Source organism: Pseudorasbora parva, chromosome 7 (genome assembly GCF_024679245.1).
Source record: "Pseudorasbora parva isolate DD20220531a chromosome 7, ASM2467924v1, whole genome shotgun sequence".
NCBI lineage: Eukaryota > Metazoa > Chordata > Actinopteri > Cypriniformes > Gobionidae > Pseudorasbora > Pseudorasbora parva.
Window position 1 is genome coordinate 26,366,162 of NC_090178.1, and position 14,672 is coordinate 26,380,833.

Sequence of the window (14,672 nt, forward strand, 5' to 3'; positions counted from 1 at the left end):
TTAACTGTTCCACAGCCTGTGGCAGTACAATGCTATGCTCAGAGCCATCATCTAACACTGCATATGTCTCCATGGCTTTATCTCCATTATGAAGTAGGACCCTAACTACCTTGAGCATCACCTTGGGAGATCGGTTGGGACGATCTAAGTATACTTGAGAAGTGGGAATGTTGACCAGAAGGACACTCTTTTGTGTCTGCAGGGCTGCTTCGTGGAGAATGGTAAGGTGCAGCTCTTTACAGGTCTTGCATCCTCACTTCAGAGTGCAATTGTCTGAAGTATGTGTCCTTCCACATTTCCAACAACGCTTTCAAGCCGTTATCCACCTCAGTATTTGCTCTGTGGTTAGTAGCTTAAATTTAGAACAAGAGTTCAGGAAATGGTCCTTATTATTGCAATATGGACAGTATGGTTGAACTGCGGGCGTCTTCACCACTGATTGTCCTTGAACAGGTGCGTTACTGTTAGTGGAGTAAAGGATTGAGGTTGATCTGTCCTTAGGGCGAGAAGGTGGGCGGAGATCCTTTCTAGCTGTCCTGGTTGCCTCACTTTGATAAAGCGCTGCTGCCCTGTTGGAAATACGCTTAGCCTGAGACTTTAACTGTAGCCATGCAGAGAAATCAGGTAGGGTATAGGTACGGTCAGTGCCAGTTTGGAGAATGCCATGACTAAAGCAATATTCCACAAAACTGTCACGTTAAGACGGTGGCATTTTACTCAGAAGGCGATCGACATGAGATCCACACCTTAACTCATAGCCATTTGGGCCCTCTGAGCATCCCTACTAATGAATGGATGGATAAGGTGAAGTCATCAAAAACTTCAGCATCTCCGAACTTTACTGCTGGAGCATTCAGTATCGCTCCCAACTCACCCTGTACTAGTTGGCGTGGTTGACCATATTTATCTTGCAGTGCTTGTAATACAGCTGTGTATGGCCGGGGATAATGCATATATGCCTTTGCAAGCTGGAGAGCACTGGGAAGCTTTAAGTGACCTAGGAGCACTTGATACTTGTACTGTTCACTTAAGTGTTGTTGATTATTCATTAGATTGTCCAGTGCCATTTTGAGCAGTGCAAAGTCACTTTCACGCCCAATTTCAAAATTTGGTATGGCAGGTTTTGGAACCCCATAGGCTGAAGCTGCTAACATCTCTAGTCCAGGCGGCTGAGCTTGAGGTATAAACATTGATGCTTGAGCTGGAAGGGTATGAGATGGAACTGGATGAGTGGCTGGGAATGCCATTTGAGTGTGAGGATACAGTACTTGATGTGGCTGAGGATGTACTGAAGCCCCGATTGTTACAGGGTCTGGAGGTGAGGCTATTGAGGGAGACCGACTGACAGCTGGTATATGATGGTAAGGTACAGTGGTGACAGGAGGAGTTGGCTGCACTGTAACTTTAGCTGGGTAAATCGGTATAGGAACAGTGAGAGCAGGTCTAGGCTCTGAAGCGGGCTGAGCTGCTGTAAGTGGGGGTGATGACCATGTCACTGGGTTAGGATGCCGCACATCCGAAGTAAAGTTATGGCCGCTGAAGGAAGCTTCAGTTTCTAAGGCCATGGTTGGTAACATATGTGGTGTTGGAGGAGGCAAAACTAATGCCTCAGAAGTAAGAAAGACAGGCTGTGGGCTGTGTGCCGGCATTTCCTGGGCAGATGATAAGAAATTATCCCTCATAGCAGCTCTCTGTAGAGGTGGACTTACTCCAGGTAGTACTTCAGGTGAGTTACTGGTGATGCTAAATTGCAATTCAGATTTGCTAACATCCTGGTTATCCTGTTTAAGGAGTGAGGTGACTAGCTTGGCAACCTCAAGCTCATTTTGTACTTTCTTGAGACGCCGTCGTGTCGCAATTTGTTTAGCCAAGGCTTCTCTGGCTTTGAGTGCCTCCCTAGCTTAGTCATCAAGCCTCTGACATTCCTTATCTGCTGTAGTATCCTCTTCGATCTGACGTTGGAGTTCCTCTAGTTCAAGAGCCTTTAATCTCTCCTCCAGCATGGCAGCTTGAATATCAGAGAGGGCGTGTCTTGGAGACCTACTTGATACACTGTGTCGTGATCGGGATGTAGTGTTGGAGGCTGAGGAAATGGACTTAGAGGAATGTCTAGAATGTCTCTGCGAATGAGTATCAGCTGGAGGGGGAGCTGAGTGCAGGTGTGCGGTTGGACTTCATAATCTTCAAGATGAGCTGGAAAATGTCGCTCTCTTTGTGTCGGGGTCGGACCGCTGTATATATACTGCCTGTGGAGACTTGTCCAGACATGTTCTGGGTTCAAGCTTAATAACTTATATACATAGATACCTACAGGGGGCGGTGTTGGGCTTTCGGACAATACTATATTATTTATTTGTATTAGAGTTTTTCTTGATTGCTAACACCACTAACAGACAATTCATGAAACAATTCACAATTTCACTATAAACATAATCTTTAAACTAGCTTATACAAACTTCAAACTTCAAATTTAAATATATTAGTCAAAAACATTCTCTTTTGTAAAAATCACACTTTGTACTCATATGAGACAAAAAACCCAACATATATCACATGGTCTAAAGAACAATATAGTGAGATCAATTCAAAACAGCTAAATGTCTATTACATTAGGTGTCCAACATTAGAGGGGTGTAAAATACAGTGAAATTCAACAATAAGCTTTAAACAAATGTATTTTTTATTAAACTAATGTAAAGAGATCTTGCAGTAGATGAAAAGCACTGATCATTTGTACTCAATACTTTGAAGTGCAGGAGCAAATGGTAATTATTGTGTAAACTGCTGCTGTGATAGCAAAGCGCATGAAATGTTGTACCTAGTTCAGTTAAATCCAATCAGCACTGAGGTGTCACATTACAGAGGCAAATCTGCTTATAAAGTACTCCTCTTGTTGACCTGGGTGCTTCCTGATTGTACTGAAGCCATTTATTCATATGTGTCTGCTATCCATTTGTTTAAGTGATGGCCCTGCTATTGATCAAATGTCTCGTAGGGGAATGCAATGCACTGCATACTCTTTGTAATGACCTCTGCCTTGAAAGCACTTGAAAGCAAGTATTGGCTGATGGCCCAGATTAGATGTGAGTGAGTTAATAGATAGCCTACTCACAAATGTGCTCCTGGAGGGTTTGTCTGACACTGAAGTAGTCTTTGAGGTCTCCAGCTCATTCAACGCCCTGTCAATACAAAATACCCTCAGTGTCAGTTATCCATATAAACACTAAATTTTCAATTCATAATTTGACAAGTTAATAATTTACATTAAAGTGAATTACCCTTAAAGGGATCCCATGGTGTTGAGACTTGTATGGCTTAATATAACATAAATGATGTCTCTTACTGAATTATGTAGTAGAAAACCCATGAAAGATCTACGTTATTTTAAAAATCGATTTTATATTTGGACCATGGGCGGCGCCATTTTGTTTGCGTTCTAGGTTGATGACGTAGAGTAGTTGAACTCCTCAATCAGCTGGCATTACCCGTAGCTATTTTTACCACAACGCAACTCGAAAATTGTTTCAGAGTTAAACAAAACCAATGAATTCCTTTGTAATTATACTTAAAACACACTCAAACATACATGTGCACACAAACTCACCTACACAAGTCACAAACAGATCGGCGGGCGCGCACACGACAGGCTCTGTCTCAATCGAGATGTTGGGCTGCTCAGTCTCCACGACAGGGGCTGAATCTGAAATCGACCCTATACCCTTAAATAGGGCATTATTTGAAGGGACGGACATTTGTAGTGTTGTCCGACACCATAGTGGACATGTGCAGTCATTCAGTCTCACGTTCCACCGCAATAACGAGTAAAGCCGATTTACAAACAGCTGTCCGACTTCACGCACTCAAACATACATGTGCACACAAACTCTCTCTCTCACACAGACTCACACACACCCCAACAGATCGGCGCGAACACAGCAACACACACACACACCAACAGATCGGCGCGAACACACACACAGCCCAACAGATCGGCGCGAACACACACACACACACGCACGCACTGCGCGCGCATACATAACCCTCAATCTATTCCCTGTGTATATCCTGTTCAACACATCCTGTTCCCCAGATAGACTGTTGATAGTAGATTAACTATAATGCCTAATGTGACCAGCAGAGGGAAATATCTAGGTAGGACGATGGGATAAAGTAACGTGAGGAAGAGAGGCAGGATGTTTTGGTGATGATGCATGCGATTGAGACAGAGCAGTCAGGTGTGTGTGTGCGCGCCCGCCGATCTGTTTGTGACTTGTGTAGGTGAGTTTGTGTGCACATGTATGTTTGAGTGTGTTTTAAGTACAATTACAAAGCAATTCATTTGTTTTGTTTAACTCTGAAACAATTTTCGAGTTGCGTTGTGGTAAAAATAGCAACGGGTAACGCCAGCTGATTGAGGAGTTCAACCACTCTACGTCATCAACCTAGAACGCAAACAAAATGGCGCCGCCCATGGTCCAAATATAAAATCGATTTTTTAAATAACGTAGATCTTTCATGGGTTTTCTACCACATAATTCAGTAAGAGACATCATTTATGTTATATTAAGCCATACAAGTCTCAACACCATGGGATCCCTTTAAATGGCAAAGCTGGCTAAAATCACCATACAATTTGATTGGCAAGCTGTTTCACAAAGTCCCCATGTAGTCAATCATTTGGTCCCTTAAATCTAATCTTTGATCACCAAAATGTCATATTTAAAAATAATTCCTGTGAAAAAAATGTCTTCCTGCCTTAAAAAAACTTAAATGTAAATGTAACCCTTGCTTTATTTAGCATGTGTATCCATGAAAATGCAAATTACCCCTGCCTTCACTCACTCAAGTTACAGTAAATTGCCCGCGCATTGACCGGATTGGTTATTTGGCAGTTTGTGACCTAATAAACACAGTCAATTTCAAATCACGTTTTTAAGACAGAGTTGACTGATGAACATGGTTTGTCTTAAAGCATATTAAAAACACCACATAGACATATAAACTGGATTAAAAACTGGATTTTCACAATGGGGGCCTTTAAGATTCCTCATATATGTGTCTGTTAAGAAAGTGTTGATCAGATGATCTTACCAACAATCAACTTATTGTTTATGATAAATGTTTACTTTGTTGATATATACAGTATATATATATATATATATATATATATATATATATATATATTTATTTATTTATTTTTTTTTTTTTGATCATGTAGGCTGATAGGGATGTCACAGACCTTTAGTTCTGAACAGATTCAGCGTAATAGAGAAAAAGCATTACTTAATTTTAGATGGGTGCTGTGAATTAAGTCACATGAATTCAGAGGGTACAGCTGTCACAGTGGTTTACTAAGAACAAAAGGTATTTACTGCTGATGCAATAAATCACATGCGATCACCTCATCTGTCACCCACACTTCTGTAAAAGTTGTACATGTGTGGTTTTAATTCCTGGAACTGTCATAGTTGCACACAGCAATAAAGCTGAAGACACTGAGAAATTTTTCTTTGCTTTGTGTGTGTGAGTGTTGACCCTGTGAACATCTTTTTCTAGTTTCTCTAACCCCATCATGTTATGAAAACTGTATGAAAATTGTTTTGCCACACTAAAATCTTTACAAAAGGAAGATCCCTTTTTAGTATACTGTATTTTTAGTATACTGTCCAGCATGTGGACAAGGCCTAGTGATGCTGACAGGGAGAAATGTAGAAGAATAGCTAAGCTACAAGAAAGCAATAATAGACTCCAAAGAGATCAATAAACATTTTTGGCTGGAAAGTAAGAATGTGGATGCAAAGGGACAGAGAAGGGAATTAAAAGATGAAAAGAAAAATTTACTCTTGAGAAAACTCACGAAAGTCAGAAATTTGCAACAAATTAAAAAGAATGGCCTGATAGATTGGCATTATGAGGACAGGCAATGTATGACCCTGGAATTTGATTAAAAAAGAGTGAAAAGGAAGAAGCAAAAAGGGAAGAACAACAAGTACAGACCTTATTACCAAAAAAAGAAAACAGAAGGATACGGTCTACTAATGCACAACCGTATGCCCCTTCAGAGAAGCAAATGAACAGTTATGTTCCATAACAGGAACAGTAGACGTAAGAGGTAGGGCTGCATGAAGAAAAGTGTAATATGCATTAACTGTTAAACCTGTCAACCTGTTAAATCATGCAATATTAGATATGTGATACGATATTGATTTAGTGATCTAAAACAAATTTTAATTATATTTTACAACTAAAATGGTATAACCTAATGCGCTTATATAAATACTTGCCAAGACGAGTTTCAGTGTTAAGCTAGTCCCACATAAGTAACAGTCACATGCCCACAGTGGTGTAAGGGTGGATCGCCTACAGTTGTTCAGGGTTGTCGAATGACTAAAGAAACCTTATCAGCAAGATTTTAGAAAACCCGACATTTCCCATCTATTGCCATCCACTGTGACTTATACAAACAATGGAAATATAGCAAAATATGTGGGAGAGTGTTGCAATGTACTACAATAGGTAGCACATCAAAGTTAATACAGAATCAAAACTAGTAAACATATTTGTCATAGAAAGAAACTAATGACAAAATTTGGTTATGGTTACACTCAAAATAGATGTATGAGATGACAAAAAAAAACATACACCATTAATCATACCTAGCATGTAGGCTATAGAATGTTGCCAGAGAGAGAGAGAGAGAGAGAGAGAGAGAGAGAGAGAGAGAGAGAGAGAGAGAGAGAGAGAGAGAGAGAGAGAGAGAGAGAGAGAGAGAGAGAGAGAGAGAGAGAGAGAGAGAGAGAGAACCCAAGAAGACTACATCAACGACTGGCAAATCAAAATAGCACAAATAAACAAATTGAAGTACTTCTGTAGAATAAAGACTGATTATCAATTGGCACCTTACCTGATCCAAACTAAAGACTATCGTCAGAGAAAACTCCTGACGAAGTATCGTTTGAGTGAGCACAGTCTGAGTGTGGAGACGGGCCGACACAAGCAGAGCTGGAGAGCCAGAGAGCTCAGACTGTGCTCACACTGCCCTGATGGAGTCGTAGAGGACGAGCTGCACTTCCTCACACAGTGCAGCAAATATAACAACATCAGAGAAACGTACTTCACCCAAATCACTCAAATGTTCCCCGAATTCCAGCAAGCAAGTGACATCGACAAACTGTGTTATATCTTAGGAGAAAAAGAGAAATGTCTCCACTTGGCAGCACAGTATGTTACTAGTAACAATTCCAATTAGAGAGCTCTACAAATAATTTATTACTAGTCATATGTCTCCATTGACTTCCATTCATTTTTATTTATAGAGCTCTGTAATTCAATTGTTACTAGTAACAATTGGGATTATAGAGCTCTCTAATTCAATTGTTACTAGTAACAATTACAATTGTAGAGCTCTCTAATTGAATTCTTACTAGTAACAATTACAATTATAGAGCTCTGTAATTCAATTGTTACTAGTAACAATTACGATTGTAGAGCTCTCTAATTGAATTGTTACTAGTAACAATTCAATTAGAGAGCTCTGTAATTCAAATATAGAGCTCTGCAATTACACATATCCTTAATGTGTATTTTTACTAGTAATAAATCATTTGAAGAGCTCTGTAATTCAATTGTTACTAGTAACAATTCAATTAGAGAGCTCTACAATCGTAATTGTTACTAGTAACAATTGAATTACAGAGCTCTATAATCCCAATTGTTACTAATAATAATACAATTAGAGAGCTCTACAATTATAATTGTTACTAGTAAAAATTGAATTATAGAGCTCTATAATTGTAATTGTTACTAGTACAAATTAAATTATAGAGCTCTTTAATTGAATTGTTACTAGTAAAAATATAATTACGACGAATAACGCTGGAACGTTTTTATGCTGAAACGGCCTCCCATACAAAGGCTGAACCCTCTTTAGTCTCTTCACTGCTCTCTGGAACCATTTACCCTGTATTTTTTTTACAACCGATTGAGTTATGTCATAATATATTTACAATATAGCAATGTATGTGTTTTTTCTTTTCTTTTTTTTTCTTCTTTAATTATATTTTGTATTTAGATATCTATACCTGTATAACTTGTTACATGTTTAATGCTTTAGCAACATTGTACTATCCGACAGTCATGCCAATAAAGCTGAATTGAATTGAATTGAATTGAAATTGAGAGAGAGAGAGAGAGAGAGCGAGAGAGAGAGAGAGAGAGAGAGAGAGAGAGAGAGAGAGAGAGAGAGAGAGAGAGAGAGAGTGGGGGAGGAAGTGTAAAAAGAAAGAGCCAGAGTAAAGAAGCCCGGCGAGGGGAGGAACCAGAGAGTAGGCCCTGTTGTGTCTTTTCCTCTTAGCCAGGCAGTAATGACCACTGACTATAACTGTTTACTGAAGATTGGGATTACAAGGATTACAGGATTACAAATTGTTACTGAGAAACAGCCTAATTTCTCTGTTCTGTGCTCTCTACCCCTAAGCATTTTGGGTAGACTTTTCTTAAAGTTGAACAACTTAATAAACAGCAATTTAAACTTTTTATGTTATTATTGAAGACAATTAATTAAACCTTATAATATTATTCTAATCAATTCCCAACAGGCCCCAAGTCAATTGTGGCAACAGTCTGTGTCTCCTCTCTTACACACTTGGTCTGAAGTGGTGTGTTGAACTGGCAGAAGAGTTTGGTTTGCTAAACCGTGTTGTTGGTCCAATTGAGTGAATTGTGATAGCAATTTTATCTCTCACTGTCCCCCAGTCTATTGTTTTTTGGACTTGTTTAACAAACACAGATTTTTACTTCAACTTGATGGATTGACAATGGACAGTTGGAGGTGTTCAGTAAAATAAATTTTTCATTTTGGGTGAGGATTTGCATTTTTTTTTTACATGGGGATGGTTGTTTTGAGGTCATTTGTTGAGCCAGTGTTTGCCAGATTTTCAGAATATAATTCCTATATAATTATATATGACTTAGGTATGGCCACAGAACTACAAAGGAAGAGACTAAATGACAAAAAGGGACATGAAGGCCTGTTAGTAATAATGGGCCTATAAGGGGCAGCAATGAAGGTTAAAAAAGGATATTTAATTTAAAAAAAATTAAAATTCCAAAGTCAATTTCACGTTACATTGTATGTAGAGGATGGAACTTCAAATATTTAGGACCAATGATGAAACAAGTGAAGGAAAGAATTAAATGGAAAGCCATAGACAATCGTCTAAAAAAAATATTAAATAAAAAATAACAAAACAGTTGAAGTACCAAGAGGAATGGAAAAACAAACACAGTATAAGAAAAATTACAGTATAAGTATAAGGAAAAATATAAATTATTTAGAATTAAAAGTAGGCCAACTGAACAATTACCAAGAAAACACCAATACAGATTTGATAAGATATTAACCTGAAAGAAAATAATACAACTGAATAAATGTTAGTTGACCGGTTTATAAAGCAGGCCTGCTAACAGGGACTGAATCGGAGGATTCCACAAACTGGTGGCCACCACAAACAATGGAGTTTTCTCCTTAGCATAAGTGGTTTGTGCAATTCCCTGAGGAAATCCAAATCATTGATAAAAGAGATAAATATACATGGAGAGAGAAAGAGACAAGCTAGATGTGTGTACTATATGCATTTTAACTATGAAGATATATATTTTTATTTCATTATCCCTGGGAGACAGTTTAAAATTTGATGCATTGCAGATATTCTGAGATTTTTGGATTGTGTTAAAACAACTTTTGCATTGTGTTGAACGAGCAAGACTGGGTGACCAAGCTTAACAGACATATAAATATATAATACACATTTTACAATAATGAGTAATTGATTTAAACAGGGTTTGAAAGAGTATAGGGATCCATATAATAAATGATAAAACATTACAGTATATATGGGACTGAAAACAAGGCAACAGACTGAAAAGCTGCTATTTCCTGCATTCTGCAATGAAGAAAAATCCTTGCTGTTTTCTGCAAAGAAGCACTTGCTTTATTAAAATAGCATGGGGAAACTGTTGTTATTTAACCAGATGATAATTAAGTTATAAAGAATAAATTTGATTAACACGGATCTCTGAATGTTCAATTTCCAGATTACACCAGATGACTTCTGGGGCAGCTGTCTTGACATACTTAATGAGAGCAACCGTACTGTCCAAGAAGTGAAGGACATGGCTGCAGAGAGAAGAAGAGGCATTGGTTGATGGGCCTTCATCCACCTTGAAAAAGAAAGTCAACTTCTGAGGGGCTGATATGGACAAAGTCAATGCAGAAATGACCAAGATACCATGCTATCATTATGGAATCTGCATCCTCCGTGGCTTGATCAAAAGTCAGACTGAGGAGAGGCAAAAGGACAACAATATCAAGAGTGAAACCACTGTCACAGCATGACACCAGGCCCTTGAATGCCATCAGACCAAATGCACGATGAGGAGGGAAACACTCAAAACAGCAGCCCAGTCAGCTCAAATGATCGATGATATGTGCAGAAGGACTTCATCCTTTCTTAAGTGGACACAGGTGATACCTTTTCAATGATCACTACAGAGACCGCTTGGCAGTATTAATTGGATTTTTATTATTCACTTGTCCAACAGCAGTTCTCTGTATTCTGTTAAAGGGGGGGTGAAACACTCAGTTTCAGTCAGTGTCATGTCAATCTTGAGTACCTATAGAGTAGCATTGTATTCTGCATATCTCCGAAAAGTCTTTATTTTTTTAATAATTATATAAGAAATATGCGCTGTTCCGAGTCTTTCAGAAAAAAGCCGAGCAGGTGGGGGCGTGTCGTGTGAGCGGAGCTAAATAATGACGTGTGCGCGCCGCTGTTATTGGGTTGAGTGCGTCGTAAAGCTGTCTCATCCCTAACAGCGGGAAAAACTTTATTCAAAATAAAAATATGGCTTTTAATCAGATACAGCCATACATCTATGATCCGGAATCAGACCCAGAGGCTGCAGTTGAACAGGAGCAGCAGCAAAAACGACTAGAGCAGGACGTCTCTATGTGGTACGATATACACTAACTATATAATATGCTTAGCGGCTTGTGTTATTTACATATTTATACTTGAATTATATCGTCGTATTTTTGTCTTTGAAGGTGTACATGTGAGAAGTGCAGTTGTGCACGTGTGTGTGTGTGTGTGTGTGTGTGTGTGTGTGTGTGTGTGTGTGTGTGTGTGTGTGTGTGTGTGTGTGTGTGTGTGTGTGTGTGTGTGTGTTTACGCGTGGTTTGTGTAGACAATTGTAGTAAGCGGACTGGTTTTGCACGGCAGGCTAAGTTAGTGTTTACATAGAAAGACACGGAATAGTAGCGCATTTGAATGAAGAAGCGCGCTTATTTAGTTCAACATATTTCCCCCCTCTTTGTGTATTGTTGTTTGGAGTGCTTTTACAATACACAAACATAAAGTTACACATATAGTGATTTTTTTTTTATAAATGATTGATAGATTTTTAGCTGAATATAGCATTTGTATCCAAAACAATGTTAGAAAATGTGTGATTTGAATGGTCACTCAAGGGGAATTCCAAATGAATTTAAGTTAGAGATGAACTATAACCACACTGAAGATGTAATGGGAGAACAGTTGGGGGCATATAAGCAAAATGACATGGCAAAACGTTAAATTGGTCATTCGCATGAGAAATTAGGTGTCTTTGTAATATTTAAAGCTAACTGTTGTACTTATGTTCCAAATAATAGATCTCCTGGTGGATCACTCAACGAGGCAATGAAGAAACTAAATAATAACAGAATAAATCACTGAAAATGTAGGAGATAAGCATATTAGGGAACTTTGTATTGGTTTGACAAAATATTTGAATCATGGGAAATAATAATATGACTGACTGTAGGTATTTTTGTTTAGTTGTTCTGTTGTGTTGTGTTTTATCTCAGATCAATGCTAGCCAGTGCTGCTGTCAAACAGATGATCAGCATATCTGTAAAAAGATCAGGAGTGGATATTGGTGCCAGGCCCGGGACTGGACGAGCTGGATGAGTTTCTGTAAAAACCTGGAGTAAAGTAAGGGAAGGGGAGCAATGTAATTTTCATTTTGTTTAAGATTTTTGACTATGTTTTTGAAGAGAGAGGGAGTTAGCCCCACTGTGTATTTTATTGGTAAAATAGAAAGCATCTTAGAAATATGGGTAGAGTAGGCAGGAAGAGTAGGATTCTGTTTTTGTTTGTTATTTTCATAAAAGAGCCCCCTTCCCATACATGATTCATTATTTTTATTTATTATTTTCATTCATTATTTTCACTTATTATTATTATTAGACTTAATGTTTCAACTAAGAGGGGAGAGCCATTCCACCGAATGGGTGACATTTGTGTCCCCAGGACATTATATGTATAAAAATTCATGAAAATTAACTCTAAAATGCATTTTATTATTAAGCAAAGTGTCCCGCATATTAAGCTAAATGAAAATTTTAAATATTTGATTAAAAACATCAATAAAAACTACCTAGATCAGTAAGAAAATAGCATTTGTTGCATGTCCCCACTCTCTATCTCTGTACTTTACAATGAAATATAATGATTAAAATCCTTCAGAAATCGTATTTTTTTTGCATTGTTGCGTGACTTTATACACAATCTATGCTTTTTTAAAAAATAAAATCAAGAGAAAAAAATATTTTATCTAATATTTTAAATAAAAAAAATGTTTTAGTCATGTCCCTGGGTTTTCACTCAGTCCTGTTACCGTAACACATTCCCCCCTCTAAAAAACTTGGAACATTCCACAAGACACATTTTCAACAGGAAGTTGCATCATCTACATCTTCTGAAGGCAATGGGAAGACCAAAAGTAAGTCCTCTCATTTTATTTTCTGTATATTTGATGATATTGCAACTATGTCTGAGAAGGTCAATCTCAACATACTTTCCTGTTACCTAAATTATTAGTTCGATGTTATTTGTTTATTTTTAAGATAATTTTTGGGGTAAATCAATAGAATTTGCTTAGTATCCTCATGCTGTTAGCATGTATGCTATGTGGCTATAGTTCATGTATTTGCTAATTATATGCTAAAAACTCAGTCCTGTTACCTTCAGTCCTGTTACTAATATAAACCGTAACAGGACTGAGTAACAGTAACAGGACTGAGTAGCATCCTCCGGTGTATTGATTTATTAGTGTAAATATCAGTTTATGGAATACAATTTACTTGATTTTTTAAAGTTTTACAGTTAACAGTTACTTAAATTGCAGACGTATCAGTTTTACAAATCTGAATACCATTACAGGGAGCCAATCCACCACTAAGTGCTGCAGAAAAGCAGCGACTCTATCGCGCCCGGCGCGATGCAGACCCAGAGAGCAGACAGAAATATTTAGAGAAGGAATGTGAAAAATACAAGAAGGATCTCGAGTCAGGCAGAAAGAAACTAATCAATGACCTCAGTCAGAGAGAAAAGGACAGACGTCGCAGAACGTGGAGGGAGAATTACCATAGCATCAAGGACAGGAAAGAAGCCCTCCAACACCTTGTCACACCTCCACACAGCCCCCAGTTATCACCAGAGCAAGCTGTACATCCACAACCAAGCACTTCCAGGTCTAGTTCAGAAAATGCTCATGTGCCAAAGACAATGTGCTAGAGGGGTTAGGTTTAATGAAAATAGCCATGAACATGATTACATTCCAAAATGGCCTAGTTTCACAGACAGGGCTTAGATTAAATCAGGATTAGGGCCTTAGATCAATTAGGGCATTTAAGTGGCTTTTATGAACGTTTTATAAACGTTTTATAAACATTTTATAAATGTTTTATAAACTATAAAACATTACTGCTGTGCATCTTGAGACAAAACCATGACACTGACATATTTTACGATGTGCTTTACGATGTGAAACCGGGGGGTATGAATTCTTTCCATCAGGTTATAGAGATTAGTTTAACAATGTAATCATAGATTTGACTATTGTGATGTCTAATTTATTGTGATGCATGTTTTTTCAGGCAACATAATCAAGGGCAGAGAAGAAACCGAAAAACACGAAAAAAGCTCAATTCACAAATTCAAGAACTAAAGGTTCTGTTGAAAAAAGAAACCAAAAAAACACAAAGGTACAAGAAAAGACTCCAGCGCTTTAAAAAGAAACATGCATCTCCACGCACAAAGGTAAACAAACAATTAAGACAACTTCCAAGTGTGGCCATTCGGAGCATGGCCATGGCATGCTGACGGGGAAGGAGATACACCTCTCTCTCTCTCTCTCTCTCTCTCTCTCTCTCTCTCTCTCTCTCTCTCTCTCTCTCTCTCTCTCTCTCTCTCTCTCTCTCTCTCTCTCTCTCTCACACTCTCTCACACTCTCTCTCTCACACTCTCTCACACTCTCTCTCTCTCTCATTCTTCTTTTCATTCTCTTTCTGTCTTTGCTGTGAGAAACAAGCACTTTTCTTCAGAAATCTCTCACACACAAGCTATGCACACTATACATACATATATATATATATATATATATATAAATATATATATACACACACACACACACACACACACACACACACACACACACACACACACACACACACACACACACACACGCACACACAGTCCGCATTCATTCCTGTTACGCAATGTTCAATCCTGTTATTAAATTGTTTTTCTCTAAAAAATAAAGTTAAATCACTGATTTTTTCAATTGTG

The 14,672-nt window shown here is 38.1% G+C and overlaps 1 long non-coding RNA gene across 2 annotated transcripts in view; it reads right to left on the reverse strand.

Annotated features, from left to right (window-relative positions):
- Positions 1 to 14,672, reverse strand: part of LOC137083121 (uncharacterized) — a 178,978-nt gene that overhangs the window by 22,787 nt on the left and 141,519 nt on the right. For both annotated transcript variants that reach the window (XR_010906458.1, XR_010906459.1), the window contains one exon: positions 3,113 to 3,179. This is a non-coding gene — a long non-coding RNA (uncharacterized lncRNA). The remainder of the gene's footprint in view (positions 1 to 3,112; positions 3,180 to 14,672) is intronic.